Here is a 19,448-nt window from a genome sequence, read left to right as displayed (position 1 = left end):
ACGAATGTAATCTCGCCAGCAGTGACCGTCGGCGCGTTGTGGTGGTATTTAGACAGTAACCAAAACGGTCACTGTCTATTTGCTTGGATATACAGCCCGAATTTCCTTGCAAACAATTAAATAAAACGCGAGCTTTGAGTCATAAAATTCTACAAATGGCGTTCCGAGTTAACAGTTTTGAAATGAGACAAAACGACATCTGCACCGTGTACGTATCTACATAGCAATTAATTGTGCAAATTTAATCTGGCACTGGGCATTAAAATCTGCTTCATTTTAACAAGAACGCCAGAATAAATAATACATGTATTGCCTCGTTTACCACATTAAATTGCGCATGCAGTATGTAGGCAGCGGCTTTTGCAGAACATACAAGCATGCTCGGCTGTGGCTTACCGTTGTCTGCACACACACATACACACACACACACACACACACACACACACACACACACATTCACAATCAGCGACGCTTGCTGTGAACCAAATATTTGCTAGCGATTGTTTGCCTCGCTCTCCCCCATTTCAACTGCACTTTCCTCGTTACAGTCACAGTATGGCAAAGAATATTAAATCAGTGACGAATGGGTCGGAACTAACATTTTCCGCTCTGCAGCAGAGTACACGGTTAAAACCAATCGTCCTGCTGCAACGATACATAGATGTCCAGACAAGAGGGCAAAATTTCGATTTTCACGGTTTGCATTTTCCGATTACAATCGGGAAAAATGTGTATCTTCTTTCCGAAAACTCGTAGCAGTTTGCTTCCCGAGCATCTTGAGTGAATTCCACATTAAAGCAGGTTCATAGGGTATCGAAAAGAACTCCCTCCCTCTTCCAGGTGCACTCCTCTGTAGGTCTGTGGAGGAGTGAAGCGTTGCCGATGATTGGAGAAAAGCGTAAGTCACGCCCATTTACAGGAAGGGTCATCGAACAAACGCACAGAACTATTGGCCTTTATTACTGACGTCCAGTTTTTTTGTAGAATTTTGGGACGTGTTTTATGACCACGTATTATCGCATTTCTAGAGACCGAAAATCTCCTCTGTAGGTTTCAACATAGATCCGATAAAAAAATCGTATGTCACCGAGCTTTCTCCGTTCGTCTACGACACCGCAAAGGCAGCAGATACCGGTGTCCATGTACGTTCCTTGCCTCTCATTAGACATTCGATAGAGTACTCCACTGCCGCCTAATAAACAAATTACTAGCGTACGGATTATCTGACCAACTGTGTGACGCGCAGGTTTAGCCGAGCGGTCTAAGGCGCTGCAGTCATGGACTGTGCGGCTGGTCCCGGCGGAGGTTAGAGTCCTCCTTCGGGCATTGGTGTGTGTGTTTGCCCTTAGGATAATTTAGGTTAAGTAGTGTGTAAGCTTAGGGACTGATGACCTCAGCAGTTAAGTCCCATGAGATTTCACACACATTTGAACTGTGTGGCTGGACTGAGGAGTTTCTAGCAAACAGAGCACAGGAAGACATTCCAAATGGAGAGAAGTTGTCAGACGAAGAAATAACTTCGGGCTTACCTCATTGGGAGTGTTACCAGTTTATTACTTTCCACAATAAACCGGGTGTTCCAAAATGACTATAAGGGTTTCAACGCTCTGTAGCATTTATTATATTCACCTTTTAATATAAATAATTCATCAAATAAAACAGGAGCCGCGCTGCATTAGCCGAGCGGTCTTAGGCGCTGCAGTCATGGACTATGCGGCTCGTCTCGGCGGAGGTTCGAGTCCTCCCTCGGGCATGGGTGTGTGTGTTTGTCCTTAGGATAATTTAGGTTAAGTAGTGTGTAAGCTTAGGGACTGATGACCTTAGCAGTTAAGTCCCATAAGATTTCACACACATTTGAACTTTTTTTTTAAACAGTAACTCTGAGCAGTTTTTCTTACAAGTGTTCAATGTGAGCACCATTCCTCACACATCATGTCTGTAGGTGAGTTCTTCCAAAACCTTGATCAGTGTGTCTGAAGTAACTGTTACAAGAATGCTGTTTCTAATGTCGGTTAGATCAGCTGGTAGCAGAGGTATGTACATGCCCATGATCCTTCATGAAGCCTCAAAGGAATGAATCGCATGCGTCACATCGTGTGTGGAAGTGGAGCTCACACAACACAAAATACAAGTCACATCTTGCTGCCAAATAATGTTCTGTGGTTCAGCTTATCCCAGCTGAGGAAAGAGCCATAGGTGTAGCGCATCAAGATGTTGTTGTTGTGGTCTTCAGTCCTGAGACTGGTTTGATGCAGCTCTCCATGCTACTCTATCCTGTGCAAGCTTCTTCATCTCCCAGTACCTACTGCAACCTACATCCTTCTGAATCTGCTTAGTGTATTGATCTCTTGGTCTCCCTCTACGATTTTTACCCTCCACGCTGCCCTCCAATGCTAAATTTGTGATCCCTTGATGCCTCAAAACATGTCCTACCAACCGATCCCTTCTTCTAGTCAAGTTGTGCCACAAACTTCTCTTCTCCCCAATCCTATTCAATACCTCCTCATTAGTTACGTGATCTACCCACCTTATCTTCAGCATTCTTCTGTAGCACCACATTTCGAAAGCTTCTATTCTCTTCTTGTCCAAACTAGTTATCGTCCATGTCTCACTTCCATACATGGCTACACTCCATACAAATACTTTCAGAAACGACTTCCTGACACCTAAATCTATACTCGATGTTAACAAATTTCTCTTCTTCAGAAACGCTTTCCTTGCCAATGCCAGTCTACATTTTATGTCCTCTCTACTTCGACCATCATCAGTTATTTTACTCCCTAAATAGCAAAACTCCTTTACTACTTTAAGTGTCTCATTTCCTAATCTAATCCCCTCAGCATCACCCGATTTAATTTGACTACATTCCATTATCCTCGTTTTGCTTTTGTTGATGTTCATCTTATATCCTCCTTTCAAGACACTGTCCATTCCGTTCAACTGCTCTTCCAAGTCCTTTGCTGTCTCTGAAAGAATTACAATGTCATCGGCGAACCTCAAAGTTTTTACTTCTTCTCCATGAATTTTAATACCTACTCCGAATTTTTCTTTTGTTTCCTTTACTGCTTGCTCAATATACAGATTGAATAACATCGGGGAGAGGCTACAACCCTGTCTCACTCCTTTTCCAACCACTGCTTCCCTTTCATGCCCCTCGACTCTTATAACTGCCATCTGGTTTCTGTACAAATTGTAAATAGCCTTTCGCTCCCTGTATTTTACCCCTGCCACCTTCAGAATTTGAAAGAGAGTATTCCAGTCAACATTGTCAAAAGCTTTCTCTAAGTCTACAAATGCCAGAAACGTAGGTTTGCCTTTTCTTAATCTTTCTTCCAAGATAAGTCGTAAGGTCAGTATTGCCTCACGTGTTCCAACATTTCTACGGAATCCAAACTGATCTTCTCCGAGGTCGGCTTCTACCAGTTTTTCCATTCGTCTGTAAAGAATTCGCGTTAGTATTTTGCAGCTGTGACTTATTAAACTGATAGTTCGGTAATTTTCACATCTGTCAACACCTGCTTTCTTTGGGATTGGAATTATTATATTCTTCTTGAAGTCTGAGGGTATTTCGCCTGTCTCATACATCTTGCTCACCAGATGGTAGAGTTTTGTCATGACTGGCTCTCCCGAGGCCATCAGTAGTTCTAGTGGAATGTTGTCTACTCCCGGGGCCTTGTTTCGACTCAGGTCTTTCAGTGCTCTGTCAAACTCTTCACGCAGTATCTTATCTCCCATTTCGTCTTCATCTACATCCTCTTCCATTTCCATAATATTGTCCTCAAGTACATCTCCCTTGTATAAACCCTCTATATACTCCTTCCACCTTTCTGCCTTCCCTTCTTTGCTTAGAACTGGGTTGCCATCTGAGCTCTTGATATTCATACATGTGGTTCTCTTCTCTCCAAAGGTCTCTTTAATTTTCCTGTAGGCAGTATCTATCTTACCCCTAGTGAGACAAGCCTCTACATCCTTACATTTGTCCTCTAGCCATCCCTGCTTAGCCATTTTGCACTTCCTGTCGATCTCATTTTTGAGACGTTTGTATTCCTTTTTGCCTGCTTCATTTACTGCATTTTTATATTTTCTTCTTTCATCAATTAAATTCAATATTTCTTCTGTTACCCAAGGACTTCTGTTAGCCCTCGTCTTTTTACCTACTTGATCATCTGCTGCCTTCACCACTTCATCCCTCAGAGCTACCCATTCTTCTTCTACTGTATTTATTTCCCCCATTCCTGTCAATTGTTCCCTTATGCTCTCCCTGAAACTCTCTACAACCTCTGGTTCTTTCAGTTTATCCAGGTCCCATCTCCTTAAATTCCCACCTTTTTGCAGTTTCTTCAGTTTCAATCTGCAGTTCATAACCAATAGATTGTGGTCAGAATCCACATCTGCCCCAGGAAATGTCTTACAATTTAAAACCTGGTTCCTAAATCTCTGTCTTACCATTATATAATCTATCTGAAACCTGTCAGTATCTCCAGGCTTCTTCCATGTATACAGCCTCCTTTCATGATTCTTGAACCAAGTGTTAGCTAAGATTAAGTTATGCTCTGTGCAAAATTCTACAAGGCGGCTTCCTCTTTCATTCCTTCCCCCCAATCCATATTCACCTACTATGTTTCCTTCTCTCCCTTTTCCTACTGACGAATTCCAGTCACCCATGACTATTAAATTTTCGTCTCCCTTCACTACCTGAATAATTTCTTTTATCTCGTCATACATTTCATCTATTTCTTCATCATCTGCAGAGCTAGTTGGCATATAAACTTGTACTACTGTAGTAGGCATGGGCTTTGTGTCTATCTTGGCCACAATAATGCGTTCACTATGCTGTTTGTAGTAGCTAACCCGCACTCCTATTTTTTTACTCATTATTAAACCTACTCCTGCATTACCCCTATTTGATTTTGTATTTATAACCCTGTAATCACCTGACCAAAAGTCTTGTTCCTCCTGCCACCGAACTTCACTAATTCCCACTATATCTAACTTTAACCTATCCATTTCCCTTTTCAAATTTTCTAACCTACCTGCCCGATTAAGGGATCTGACATTCCACGCTCCGATCCGTAGGACGCCACTTTTCTTTCTCCTGATAACGACGTCCTCTTGAGTAGTCCCTGCCCGGAGATCCGAATGGGGGACTATTTTACCTCCGGAATATTTTACCCAAGAGGACGCCATCATCATTTAATCATACAGTAGAGCTGCATGTCCTCGGGAAAAATTACGGCTGTAGTTTCCCCTTGCTTTCAGCCGTTCGCAGTACCAGCACAGCAAGGCCGTTTTGGTTAATGTTACAAGGCCAGATCAGTCAATCATCCAGACTGTTGCCCCTGCAACTACTGAAAAGGCTGCTGCCCCTCTTCAGGAACCACATGTTTGTCTGGCCTCTCAACAGATACCCCTCCGTTGTGGTTGCACCTACGGTACGGCCATCTGTATCGCTGAGGCACGCAAGCCTCCCCACCAACGGCAAGGTCCATGGTTCATGGGGGGGCGCATCAAGATAAGAAACACCAATTACAGTTGCTTCACCGAAAAAGAATAGCCCTATACTTTCCGCCGAGATATAGCTAAGAAACATTCAGTTTAGGGGAGTCTCGTTGCAACTGTATCATCTCCTGTGGATTTGCTGACCAGGTGACGCACACATTATGTGTGTTCATATTTCCACTTACGTAAATGTCATCACTGTATACAACACTAAACAAAAAATCATCATCATGATCATCATCATTATCATGCAGCTATATTTGGTCTGCGAAGTTAGGACGCAAACCGTAGTCTGTAGTTTTTAGAGCTTGCAACAAGTGTAAACGGTAAGGTTGTAGCTGTGTCTTCTCAAGAGTCTCCACACAGACATCAATGGAACTGCTAACTCATGACTAGAATTCCGGAATGATTTCTTGGGGTTACAACTGAATGACTCACACTCATTCAGCACGTTCTTCAGCCACTCTTGGTCTTCTCACACTCTCCCCTTTGTGCACCGGTATACAAACATAGCTGTGTTAGCTGCTCTATCATTTGATTTATTGTTTGTTACTGTAAGTTGAACATATTAAATGCTACAAAGTCTCAAAACTCATATATTCGTTTTGAAGCCGCCCGCACATAATTTTGTAGTTCACAGTACTGGAAGTTCCACAAGGATTTTCGTTGATGATGCTGTTTTATGCAGAGACTTATCAGCGCTAAAAAATTATAGCCAAATTCAGTAATACCTGCAATATATCGACGCTTGATGCAGGCCATAGCAATTGACCCTAAACATAAACCAATGTGACATATTGCGTGTACATAGACAGAAAGATAAACTGATCTATGATCACACGATCGCAGAACAATCACTGGAAGTTGTTACTTCCATATTACGAGGGGCGTTCAGAAAGTAAGCTCCGATCGGTCGCGAAATGGAAACGACTATGAAAATCCGATAAAGCTTTGCACAGATGTGTTGGGTAGTGTCTCTAGTATAACCCCAGTTAGCATCACGTCGCTCTTCTCATTTCTGAGCTCGCAGTGAGTGCGTAAAGATGTCTAGAAAATAGTGTCTGCCGCCAAGTACGAGGGCCTGGTGAGAAATTTCGCCTGAAGCTATGCAGCTAACATTACATAACTGTCGTGCTGTTTCTTCTTCAAGACAATTCTCAGCCGCATTCTGCAGGGGCAATGAAGATGCTCCTGCATCGTTTTCAAATGGAAATGTGAGATTACCCACAATACAGTCCGCAATTGTCTCCCCCTGAGTTTCATCTCTGGTCACATGAACCGCTGTCTTTGAAGACAACATTTTGACACAGACAACGAGGTGTAGGCCAGCGTGGAGAATTGGCGGAAAGCACTGGCGGCTGCCTTCTATGATGAGGCTATTGAAAAGTTGGTACAACGCTATGACAAAAGTCTAAGTCAGAACGGCGACTACGTAGAGAAGTAGCTGAAAGGTGTAGCTAATTGTTACAAGTAAAACATTTCTGATGTTCACTGTGGTTTGAATTTGGCAATCAATCGGAGCTTACTTTCTGAACAGGCCTCGTATTTACTACGTGATCAAAAATATCCGGACACCTGGCTGAAAATGACTTACAAGTTCATGGCGCCCGCCATCAGTAATGCAGGAATTCAGTATGGTACTGGCCCATCCTTAGCCTTGATGACAGCTTCCACTCTCGCAGGCATACTGTCAATCAGGTGCTGGAAGGATTCTTGGGGAATGGCTATCCATTCTTCACCGAGTGCTGCACTGAGGAAAGATATCGACGTCCGTCGGTGAGGCCTCTACGAAGTCGGCCTTTCCAAACATCCCAAAGGTGTTGTATAAGATTCAGGCCAGCACTCGTTGTGCTGCACTGAGGGGAGGTATCGATGTCGATCGATGACGCCTGGCTCGAAGTCGGCGTTACAAAATATTCCAAAGGTGCCGTGTAGGATTCAGGTCACAACTATGTGCAGGCCAGTCCATTACAGGGATGTTATTGTCGTGTAACAACTCCCGCAAAACCCGTGCAATATGAACAGGTGCTTGATCGTGTTGAAAGATGCAATCGCCATCCCCGAATTGATCTTCATCGGTAGGAAGCAAGAAGGTGCTGTCCTGTAATAATGACACGCAAAACAACATGGGGTACAACTCCCCTCCAAGTAAAACACTACCACAACATAACACCACCGTCTCCGAATTTTACTGTTGGCGCCACGCACGCTGGCAGATGAAGTTCACAGGGCATTCGCCACACTCACACCCTGCCATCGGATCGCCGCATTGTGTACCGTGATAGTCACTCCACACAACGTTTTTCCACTGTTCATTCGTCCAATTATTACGGTCCTTACACCAAGCGAGACATCGTTTGGCATTTACCGGCGTGATGTGTGACTTATGAACAGCCGCTCGACTATGAAATCCAAGGTTTCTCACCTCCCGCTTAATTGTCATAGTACTTGCAGTGGATCCTGATGCAGTTTGGAATTCCTGTGTGATGGTCTGGATAGATGTCTGCGTATTACACATTACGACTCTCTCCAACTGTCGGCGGTCTCTATCAGTCAATAGACGAGGTCGGCCTGTACGCTTTTTTGCTGTACGCCTCCTTGCTATTAACTTTAGCCTAGTGCTGTGAATTGCACACCGCCACTGTTGTCGCCATTCTGTGCCGTCTTTCCTGAGCTTTATTTTCGCGTGACGTTAACTCCAAGGGCCACGCCTCCTTTGGTATACAGACGAAGACGAATCGCTCAAATAAGTGCTGTTTATTCACGATGTCAAGTAAGTTCGCAGTAGTGATAGGACAACATACTGATTTAAAAATCAGATTGGCCACTTTTATGCAGTCCAATGAGACAATCGAATAAAACTAGTATTTGTGACCGTATCACTCTCCGCGTTTGAGTGTTTTCAAACTTTTCGGTTATACATGAACCACATCTCTAGTTTACATCTTCCTGGGAGACATATAACGTGTTTTACTTCAAGGAGAGAAGAATAAAGAGTACGTTTCTAAAAAGGAAATTTTTTAAAATTTATCTATTTACTGTTATATACGACCCTATGATACGCAGTGAAGGAGGTAGTCGATGGCTACAGTTTGCAGCCAATAAAATCTTTTCCATAACTAACACCCTGTTTAAAGATCATATATGCTGTCTCTTTACCTGGACCTCCCCATATGGTCGTTACAAGAACCAAATTGTCTGTGGTCTTATTTATAAGATACAGAGAACCTTTCTTCACAATGTCAAAATAATGCCTAGTACTGTATGCAGATCTGATCACCGTCTACTATGGGCCAAGTTCAGTATTAAGCTGACTAAACCATTGCCTAAACAAAGTCAAAAGGCTGACAGCGACTGATCCAGTTGTTTTCCAAGAGGTATTTCGAAGCACTCGACCACCTGACATAGAGGTGATTTGTGACATGGAAACGGGAAACGGATCACAGATGCAGCAAAATAAATCCTGCAGATGAATACCACGGAGTCCAGGTCAGCCGAGTGCACTAATTCTGGACTCGGGTAGGCATCGCTGGCCCCGGATCGAATCCACTGGGCGGATTACCGACGTCGGCCGTTGTGCCTGCCATCCTGAATGTGGTTTTTAGGCGGTTTTCCACATCCTGCTAGGTGAATATTGGGCTGGTCCCCACGTTCCGCCTCCGTTATACGAGTCGCAGACATCTGAACAGCTTCGCACTATTCCATGGACTACACTAGACACAGGCAGCTCCCCAGGGGGTATGTGGTGGTGGCAGGAAGGGCATCTGGCCACCCCTTAAAATTAACCTTGCCAAATCTGTCCTAACCATGCCGACCCTGCGAAACCAAGGAACAAGGCATCAGCAAAAGGAAAGAAAGAATACCATTGTTAAGTGACAATGCGGGAGGTCAAACAAAATTTGGGCTTTGATTGGGAGACAACTTCAAAACCGGCTCCCAGTCACAGATACAAACAACGAGAACAACTTATGAAAAAAAAGAATAATGCAATTAAAGGCTCTTGCTGCAAAGACAAGAATGATCATATTAAAAAGAAACTGCAGTGAGCTAGAGGCACATGAGATGGACAACCCCATCTCAGGTCTACACGACAAGGTGAAATACTTAGCACTGTTGTTTTGACCCAGGACTCAGATTATTGAAGACCAAGGGAATATCATCATAGGCGTAAAAGGCATCGCCAAAGTATCAATCTGCTTGCTAAGAACTCACACCTACTGTCAAGGTACCACAATACAGCAGACACCTAACCAGCGATCCTGAGAGAGGTGGAACATGCGCCGAAATATTAGCGGACTCAGAGGCCAGGAAGAGGCCAGGATGGCATTACTGCTGACATGTGTTTATTTTGTGAAATACGAATTTTTTGCGCTTCTGGCATTAAATACGGATGTTTGATTGTTTTGAAAGGTTGGTAACGTTGTTACATTGTACTCGTAATACAATTTTTAAATAAATGAAATAAATTTTGTTTACATTTATTAAATCCTTGTGTGTCTCTTCCTACTCATCGGTAACTGCCGAGATGACATGAACAGGAATGATAACTTAATCACTTGCTTTTTCAGCATATAGCGTTACTTGTCGAGAGGACTTTTTTACGTGAAATATTTGTCATTATTCATCAGTTTTCTTTAAATTTCTTTAATTAGTACAGTTTCATAAGATGAATTATTCTTGCAGATATTGTATACCCCTTTTAGTTTATCCACCTATATATTGTCTTCCATCCCCGCGCCCCTGGGCGTTTCGGCATTCTGATACAGACACCAAGTTCAGTATTATGAAAATGATTAGTCATAAAAGTGAAAGAAAAACTGAATTAAAAGCTGCTTGTGTTCACTCTAAAGTATTTGTGGGAACGGCGATAACAGTGACGACTTGTGATAACACAGTGCTCTCAAAAATAACGATTTAACAATGGTAAAACTAACAGGGTACTTCCGCTCAGTAACGAATACTCTGGGATGCCCCGAATGTTTTTATTTGGTCGCTCCCACAAACTGGTTTCACTAAATCTTAAGTATAGATGAATGATTCAACCGAAATGTAAAATAGCAGTCGACAGATCGACTGTTTCCCAACAACCGATTGTTTTCCTTCAGTTGTAACCATCAATAGGTTGCAGCGATGGAAAGCTGTTATGATGGTGGTCGGCGTCCTCGAATTTGTAACACTTCAGTATCGATTCAGCTGGTCCCCACCGGCCACCGTGCCGATTGTCTTCAGGGAGGTAGGACATATTGGGCTGGTCCCCACGTTCCGCCTCCGTTATACGAGTCGCAGACATTTGAACAGCTTCGCACTATTCCATGGACTACACTAGACACAGGCAGCTCCCCAGGGGGTATGTGGTGGTGGCAGGAAGGGCATCTGGCCACCCCTTGGAGCCGGAGAGGCACCACAGGACATTTTAATTTGCACTGTCTATACTTTTACAAATACATTCATAAAACTTTGTCAGTATGACCAGGAAGGATTCAAGATTCACACTCATAGCAGTGGAAATTCAAAAACATAACAAAACAATTTTTTTACATGTGAAATTTCATCATTTTTTCACTTAGTATTGGCTGCATTTGTTGCTGTAGATACACTATTCTTCATAAGTAAGAGAGATTCTTCGATGAATTTTGGACAGCATACAATCCATACTTACTGGTGTATGAAACTCTAGAATTTCCCAAATTTGTTAAAAACTGCGGTAACAATTGAGATAACTAACTATAAAATTCGAGTTTCCTCTAAACATGAAGTTTAAAATGTAACAGTTCATTCGTTTTTTCACAGTTTAAATAAATTCTACAGTTTCATACACCTGTAAGTATGGTTTGTAAGCTGTGCAAAATTCATCGAAGAATCTCTCTTACTTATGAAGAAAAGTGTACCTACAGCAACAAATGCAGCCGATACTAAGTGAAAAAAATGATGAAATTTCACATGTAAAAAAAATTTTTTTGTTTGTTTTTGATCTTCCACTGCTATGAGTGTGAATCCTAAATCCTTTCTGGTCGTGCTGGCAAAGTTTTATGAATTTATTTGTAAAAGTACAGACAGTGCAAATCAAAATGTCCTGTGGTGCCTTCCTGCACGAAGTCGGCCCGTTTGACGTCCTACCCCCCTTACAGGAGTGAGCGGAATAGTACTTGTGGATGTATATTCCGTTAACAGCTGTACGTTCGCCGATTGCCAGAGAGGGTTACGACGAGGAGATGAAGAAGCAGCACTACATTGCATTGACCGCCACGGAGTGTGGCTCTGTAGTGTGAGGAGGGGGGAGGGGGGGGGGGAGGGAGTAGGGAACAAATGGCTGCCTACCTTCCGCAGTACAGGCAGCTGAACCAGAGCTTAACGCTTTCGTGAAAGCAGATGTCGCACACGGAGACAAATATCACTTAAATGTTCTTCGTAATCATAAATCACTCTTCAACAACAATGTATAATCACCAGAACAGTACGAAATAGAGTTAAGTGCAAGCTGCTTTTTTTTCGGGCTGCATTATGACTGTATAACTTTAGGCAGGCCATAGTGCTCCGCGCAGATCTCTTAGACACTACCCTCGGCCCGCAACGTGCAGCAGAATTGTGCTACGTAAGTGACTCCGCGAGCGTCGTTGCCCATACAGCACCCGGTAGAGGTGGGTCTGCGTGGAGTTATTTTTTCTGCTTTTTCATATAACCATTTATTTCCTTACAGCGATTCACTTATTCTTGAAGAGAAATAAATGAAGTGGGACGTAGGAAATTATAAATTCAGGGCATATTTTAAGAAGAGAATAAAAAGAAGACAAGGAAGAGTACATATAGCCGTGCCTTCACCAGCACCATTCGGGGAAGACGGTTTGGTATTGAACTTCAAAGTTCAGTGTCCCTGCGTGGTGGTACCCGTGTTAGTATTATCCGCATGAAAATCACTCCTCAGAAAAACTCGATTTGTTCAGTCCATTCAGATAAGTTGGGCTTGGTTGTTAGCGTACTATGTGAGTTAATATTTGTTAGGTTACAAAACAAATACTACTAGGTTACTAAGTAAACAGATTTGCGTGGCTTTGGAACAATGTCTTTCCACAACGTAGCATAATTAAGTTTTATAGAAATTTTACATGCCTGTAGAAAGAAAATAACAATCGACTCTAACCTAAATATTAATCTTGTGAAAACATATCTGCATGATGAAAATAATTTTTCTGAATGACGTACTTGTAGATTTTGTATATGTTGCTTAATATCCATGACGTCTCACTGCAGCATATTAACTCTGATAGAAATAGTGCTGTGTGTTCGTATGTTATGTACGATAAAGTAACACAGAAGACTACAATGTCGTCCTCAAAGCGTCAGCTAAATATGGGTGTAACCAAGAACAATTGACTACCAGACGAATTCGTCCGACTTCAGCCGATTCAGGACTAGGGAGCTGACCGGCCAACTCACAGTTAACACGCTATACCATGTTCTTTGTTTGTGTCTACACTCTGTTACTCATTTCTTCACTTGAGTAAATTAATAAATACTCTTAATCGTGAATAATTAGATGTTTCTTTCTCCAGCTGCCACCAACATGCAAATGAATCCATTACTTTAGCACCTTGTCCTTAAGCTTCATTAAGACATAAAGATAGAAGCTGTCTAGGTCAGTGTTAATTTTTTAACAAATTATTTCCCAGTGATTAAGGCATATTGCAATATTTCTTCAGTACAATAATTCATTCAGAAAATACGAACCGAAACTCTGGGTTTCGTAAACTATAGTCGCTGAATGATGGATATAAAAGAAAGGTTCAGGAGTGGAATTAAAATACACGGTGAAAGGATATCAATGATACGATTCGCTGGTGACATTGCTATCCTGAGTGAAAGTGAAGAAGAATTAAATGATCTGCTGAACGGAATGAACAGTCTAATGAGTACACAGTATGGTTTGAGAGTAAATCGGAGAAAGACGAAGGTAATGAGAAGTAGTAGAAATGAGAACAGCGAGAAACTTAACATCAGGATTGATGGTCACGAGGTCAATGAAGTTAAGGAATTCTGCTACCTAGGCAGTAAAATAACCAATGACGGACGGAGCAAGGAGGACATCAAAAGCAGACTCGCTATGGCAAAAAAGGCATTTCTGGCCAAGAGAAGTCTACTAATATCAAATACCGGCCTTAATATGAGGAAGAAATTTCTGAGGATATACGTCTGGAGTACAGCATTGTATGGTAGTGAAACATGGACTGTGGGAAAAACGGAACAGAAGAGAATCGAAGCATTTGAGATGTGGTGCTATAGACGAATGTTGAAAATTAGGTGGACTGATAAGGTAAGGAATGAGGAGGTTCTACGCAGAATCGGAGAGGAAAGGAATATGTGGAAAACACTGACAAGGAGAAGGGACAGGATGATAGGACATCTGCTAAGACATGAAGGAATGACTTCCATGGTACTAGGGGAGCTGTAGAGGGCAAAAACTGTAGAGGAAGACAGAGATTGGAATAAGTCAAGCAAATAATTGAGGACGTAGGTTGCAAGTGCTACTCCGAGATGAAGAGGTTAGAACAGAAAAGGAATTCGTGGCGGGCCGCATCAAACCAGTCAGTTGACTGATGACCAAAAAAAAAAAAAAAGTCGCGGAAATCATCATCGCTCTATTGTTGGCTAAAAAGGTGGCAGAAAGAACGTGCTTTATGCTGTAATGCGAAATTGCCTCCTGGGTTCCAAATACCTTTTGCATACTAAGTTCACTATGTGACACAATAAACTCGCAATTTTCTGACTGCAGTGGAAGTAGGAGTGAAACGCCCTCTTCTCAGTAACAGCTGCAGACAGTGAAATGTTGCCACATACCCCGACATAAGGGGACAGAATGGAAAATTTGATCGTAAAAGATGAGATACTTTTGTTTTAGGACCAAAAATACCTATGCGCGCAGTTCGGGTTCTACATTTGTTGTGAAAATAACAAGTGTTTCGTAGTACTGTGTAATTTAACTGTCAATACTATCACAGTTCACCGTAGCATCCTCCTTCGATGTATGCACATTGATGTCGGACGTAGTGTCGGTTCGCAGCACGATATATGGTTGTCGGATACATACTTCTCTGGCGATTCACGTTGCCATCTACGACGGTATCATCTCAGTTTTCTGTACTGCCTTCCAACGACGCCCCTACATGATCCAGAGACGTACGGTGTGTCGCTTCCCGCTTTATGCTAGCCACGTAATCGCATAGAAACAGTTTCTCGTTTCATTTTCGTTGCCGTTGATCTGGCGTTCGCTTTTTCGATTCCTTCATCACCAGCTTTCCTCTGATCTGGTGTTTGTTTTTTTTTTTTTTTTAATAATTCCGCGCAGATTTACGAGTCATATGAGACGTCATGTTTCATTCTTTCGTAATTTTCAGTTTAATCCGATGTTCGCTTATATTTATTGTATCACCTTGATTCCTAATAATGCTCCATAAGCTCTTCATATTGACACACGAATAAATTTCTTCACGTTTCCCCACAACACTAGTTTATAATCTTTTAGAACAATGGAAGTATTGTATCTCATTCTTACGACACTTCGAAAGAATTTTTCCAGACTAGGGTTGGTGTCGTTCTGCAATACAATGGATGTTCGGCTGCAACACGGAGGGACTGCCGTTTGTACGAGACGGGGGCAAGTCTTAAAAACTGCACGTACGCGCTTACCTTAAACCACGACAACATGGAATAGGGACGTTATTCTCTCAGCAATGGGGTATCAAACCTTTTGCCATGTGTTAGCTGCTAGATTCTGTCGGCATTCTTATTAAAATGGCAATGATTGGTCTTACCATTTTCTGTCATAACGCAGTATTTCAAAACAAAGCAAACTGAAGGATGAAAACGTATTCCTTTGTTAAAAACTTTTATTGATAAACGAAAAATTTTGCATTGTTGCTTTGGCTAAGTGGTATTTCCGTTTTTTACTCGGTTATTAGTAAAAAATAAAACACACCGAAAAATTTCGTTTATTCGAAACCAGAATACCAATATCACTTTTAACCAGTTGGTTTTTTACCATCTCTAGTTCATAACTTTACACGTAGCAAATTCATAAGATTTACAAGCTTGTGAAACACTGGTGCTATCACGTCCAATGCAAAACGAATACTGAGCGACAAACACAAACAGACATGATCTGTCCGTTGTGAACTCAACCACTGTTGACGTATTATTTTGTCTCGGAGTTGTTAACGATTCATATATGACGGTGTTTTGTCACACGAGAAAGTTCGTCCGACGAGCGTATAGCGGTTTGCATATCAGTGGAATTTCTTTTTAATGACACTCAGCCAGTGGTGATTATTAGTGACCGTCAAATGTATTATGCAAAACACTTGGCTTGGGAAGCCAACGTGAGGTTGTTTTTCAATATACAGAAACACATGTAAGCATATTGGTTTCTCAGAATGGAATGTTTTTGAGCGTTACATCTACAGTAGAAATCAGCAGTTACTTTCGCTTAGTTCCTTTACTGAAGGAATATTTGCGCGTAGAAACTTTCTGCCAGACCGCTACGAGATTCAACGCACTACAATAGGTTCGAATGTGGGACGATGTAGAAAACTTCTAGAAAAATTGCAGAAAGATGTGTAGCCAGGATGTTTCTCAGTAAATCTCTTCGAGCTTCCAGATGCAGACAGAAGTTTTGACTCTTCGAGCTACCGGCTGCGTAGTGATGTGTCATTGCCAAGTGGTAACATCAGATTGAAGTGTGATTCATAGCGCAGAGGGGGCATATGCCCTTTTGGCGTATGGTATAGTTGACAGCAACTGTGCGTACGCTCAGCAATTGTACCGGGAGAGATTTCCAGAGCAAAGGTACCGCGATAGGAAACCGTTTGAAGCCACTGATCGTCGTCTCAGGAAACATTGGGCATTTAAGACCGATTCTCGAGACCGAGGTGACCTAGAAAGACGAGGACTCCGCAACGGGAGGCAATTGACGACGACCCTAGTGTCAGTACAAGAAAAGTGGTCAGAACACAGAATGTTGACCGCATGACTTTCTGGTGAGTGTTATACGAGGACCAGCTGTATCCATACCATTTACAGTGTGTGCAGGCACTATCAGCAGCTTATTTTCCTGCAAGGGCACTCTTCTGCTAATGGTTTACTCGAAAAAGTGTCAACCCTAATTTTAGTGCAGCGGTGCTGTTCACAGTCGGCATATGTGGACTAATGTCAATCTTCATTCAACTGTTGAAGAAAGTTATCAACAAAGATTTTCTGTCAGTGTTTGAACCGGCATTGTTGGTGATTGTTTGGCAGGGCCTCACTTTCTCCCACTCAGGCTCAGTGGACAATATTGTTGTACTTTTGTAGAAATGTTCTACCTCGGCTGTTTGCAAATCTACCTGATCTGCTAGGAGATGTGCCTTTAACTTTGCGACAAAACATGTACTTCATGCACGATGGAACATCTCATTTTAGTGTTAATGTCCTTCAGCAAAATAACAGATTCGGTGACGGATGGATGGCTAGAGGTGGACCAATTGCATGGCCTCCACGCTCTCCTGGGCTAAAACCGTTGGGCTTTTATTTATGGGAGCATTTGAAACTTCTCGTGTATGAAACTCAAGATAGTCGGAGTCTCCACGCCCTAATTATGGAGGGCTGCGAAACCACAAGCAATACTGCAGAGCTACATCAGCGTACCCGAGATTCTCTACGAGGGCGGGTTGATGCATGTATCAGTGCCCACGGAGAGCATACAGAACGTCTCCTGTGTGAATGAGTTGCATGTGACCTGCTGGCGCGTTCTGTTTGCGTGTGTTTAGCATGATTAATGACTAAGAGAAAATGAGTTGCAACATGGAAACAAAGTGTTTCCACACCAATATTCATATAATTTCTTCGTCTACGGTTGAAGATTGTGTCCTGCAGTTTGGGCCGTACATTTTTGCTACACCCTATATTTTTCTGTCTTGAAGGTGTAAATGCTCCATACGATGTAGCCATCAAAGAGGTTTCAGATAAGGATCAGAAGAGTTCACGTTGAAAGTTCTCTTTAAATAATAAAAATATAGCGAAATATATAGAAATAAATAAAAATATATTCTGAATTACTCTGTTTCTGGATGGAAACCTGATCGGTGACAATAAATGAACTATCATAATGAATCTTGTACTGTCGTAATGTGAAAGCAAAGCTGCCCTGCAATAATAATTAATTGTCGTAATGAATAATGAAGTCTTTAATACTGTAAAATGTAGCAGTCTGACTGCAAGAATTTTGAACAGTACAAACTGCCTGAATAATTAACTTTGACATGAAAGCTAGGGTAATTGGTTTTGCAAAACTGATCACAAAAACTGTCGCAGGCTGAATAAATAAAAAATTCATTATATTTTCTTCTTACCTCTATTCTGCGCAAATCTGGATAACGCGTTGAAGTACTGCTCTGTCTTGCGCGCCTCTATGCTGAAGCTGCAAATTTCTGTATCTGCACGGAGACACTCGAGAGGTGCAATAGTTCTCTGCTAATTGCAAATCGAACAGTTTATCGGAAATACTTGGTTGGATGATGCATTAAAATAATTCTAAGAGAAAGGTTGGTAAGAAAATGAAATATGCGCAAAAATGACAACATTGTGTTTATTTTTTATATCGAGAAAAAGTGCTCAAAGCAGATTTTAAATTTAATAAATTTCTCAACATCCAAACAATACACTTTTTTATCTCTCAAATCTGACAACTTTCAGTACGATAACCAAGTTAGTTCGATGACGTAGCAATAGTCAAAAAAAGTAACATCATTATTATCTTTACCTTGGACATTCCATTAGACTTGCTCCTCCTTCACATGTTGATTGAACAATTTGATAAATTGAAACTTTAAATCTGAAACATATTATTGCCATCTCTTCCTTACTCTAACACAACTTCACATTGACTGCATTCCTACCCAAACACTGCTCAACATTGTCAGCCTACATCTAACAAAGCTGGACCAACAACAAAAGAATAGCTGACGACATTTTACTCCCACATACTTCAATCAAGAGTTTTGCCAAAAGAATTCAAGAGGACAAAGATCATTGTCATCCTGTCCGGCCCGATAACTGAGTGGTCAGCGTGACAGATTGCCGTTCTAGGGGCCTTGGTTAGATTCCCGGCTGGGTCGGGGATGTTCTCCGCTCAGGGACTGGGTGTTGTGTTGTCTTCATCACCATTTCATCCCCATCCGGCGCGAAGGTCGCCCAATGTGGCGTCGAATGTAATAAGACCTGCACCAAGGCGGCCGGACCTGCCCCGAAAGGGCCTCCCGGCCAATGACGCCTAACGCTTATTTCCATTTCCATCGCCATCCTCAAACGAGAAAAACCAGACGATTAACCAGAAATCTATAGACCCATCGCTCTCTTAAATGTGGCATATAAACTGCTTGAGCGTCTCCTTTACTACATACTAAATCCAATCACACTGAAATCTCTGCCTATCGACCAAGCCGGCTTCATACCCAATCGAAACTGTGAGCATCAGGTCCTCGAATTAACATCGTTCATTGAGCGGGGCTATGAACAATGCCTAAAAACTGGTGCGGTTTTCGTCGATTTGACACCAGCATATGATACTGTCTGGAGAGAGGGTCTAACATATAAATTCCTAAAAGCTACTAGATGTAAAACGATAACGTCACTTTTAAAGAACATGTTGTCAAACAGAGTCCAGCAAATCTCAATGGGTGGCTCTTTCAGCAAATCAGAACTCCTGAGTAATGGTATCCCCCAAGGATCAGTGCTTGTGCCTCTGCTGTTCAACCTCTACGTAGCCGACCTACCACCTACCGCTTCCAGAACATTTATTTACTCAGATGACATCACTCTTGCATGCCAACATACTAATATGACTGCTCTTGAACAGACTCTCACCCAAGATCTGGATCTGATGACTGAATATTTCAGGAAAAGGCGACTAATCCCAAGCGCAC

Source organism: Schistocerca nitens, chromosome 7, assembly GCF_023898315.1.
Source record: "Schistocerca nitens isolate TAMUIC-IGC-003100 chromosome 7, iqSchNite1.1, whole genome shotgun sequence".
In the NCBI taxonomy this organism is placed as follows: domain Eukaryota; kingdom Metazoa; phylum Arthropoda; class Insecta; order Orthoptera; family Acrididae; genus Schistocerca; species Schistocerca nitens.
Note: the sequence above shows the minus strand (reverse complement) of the source record.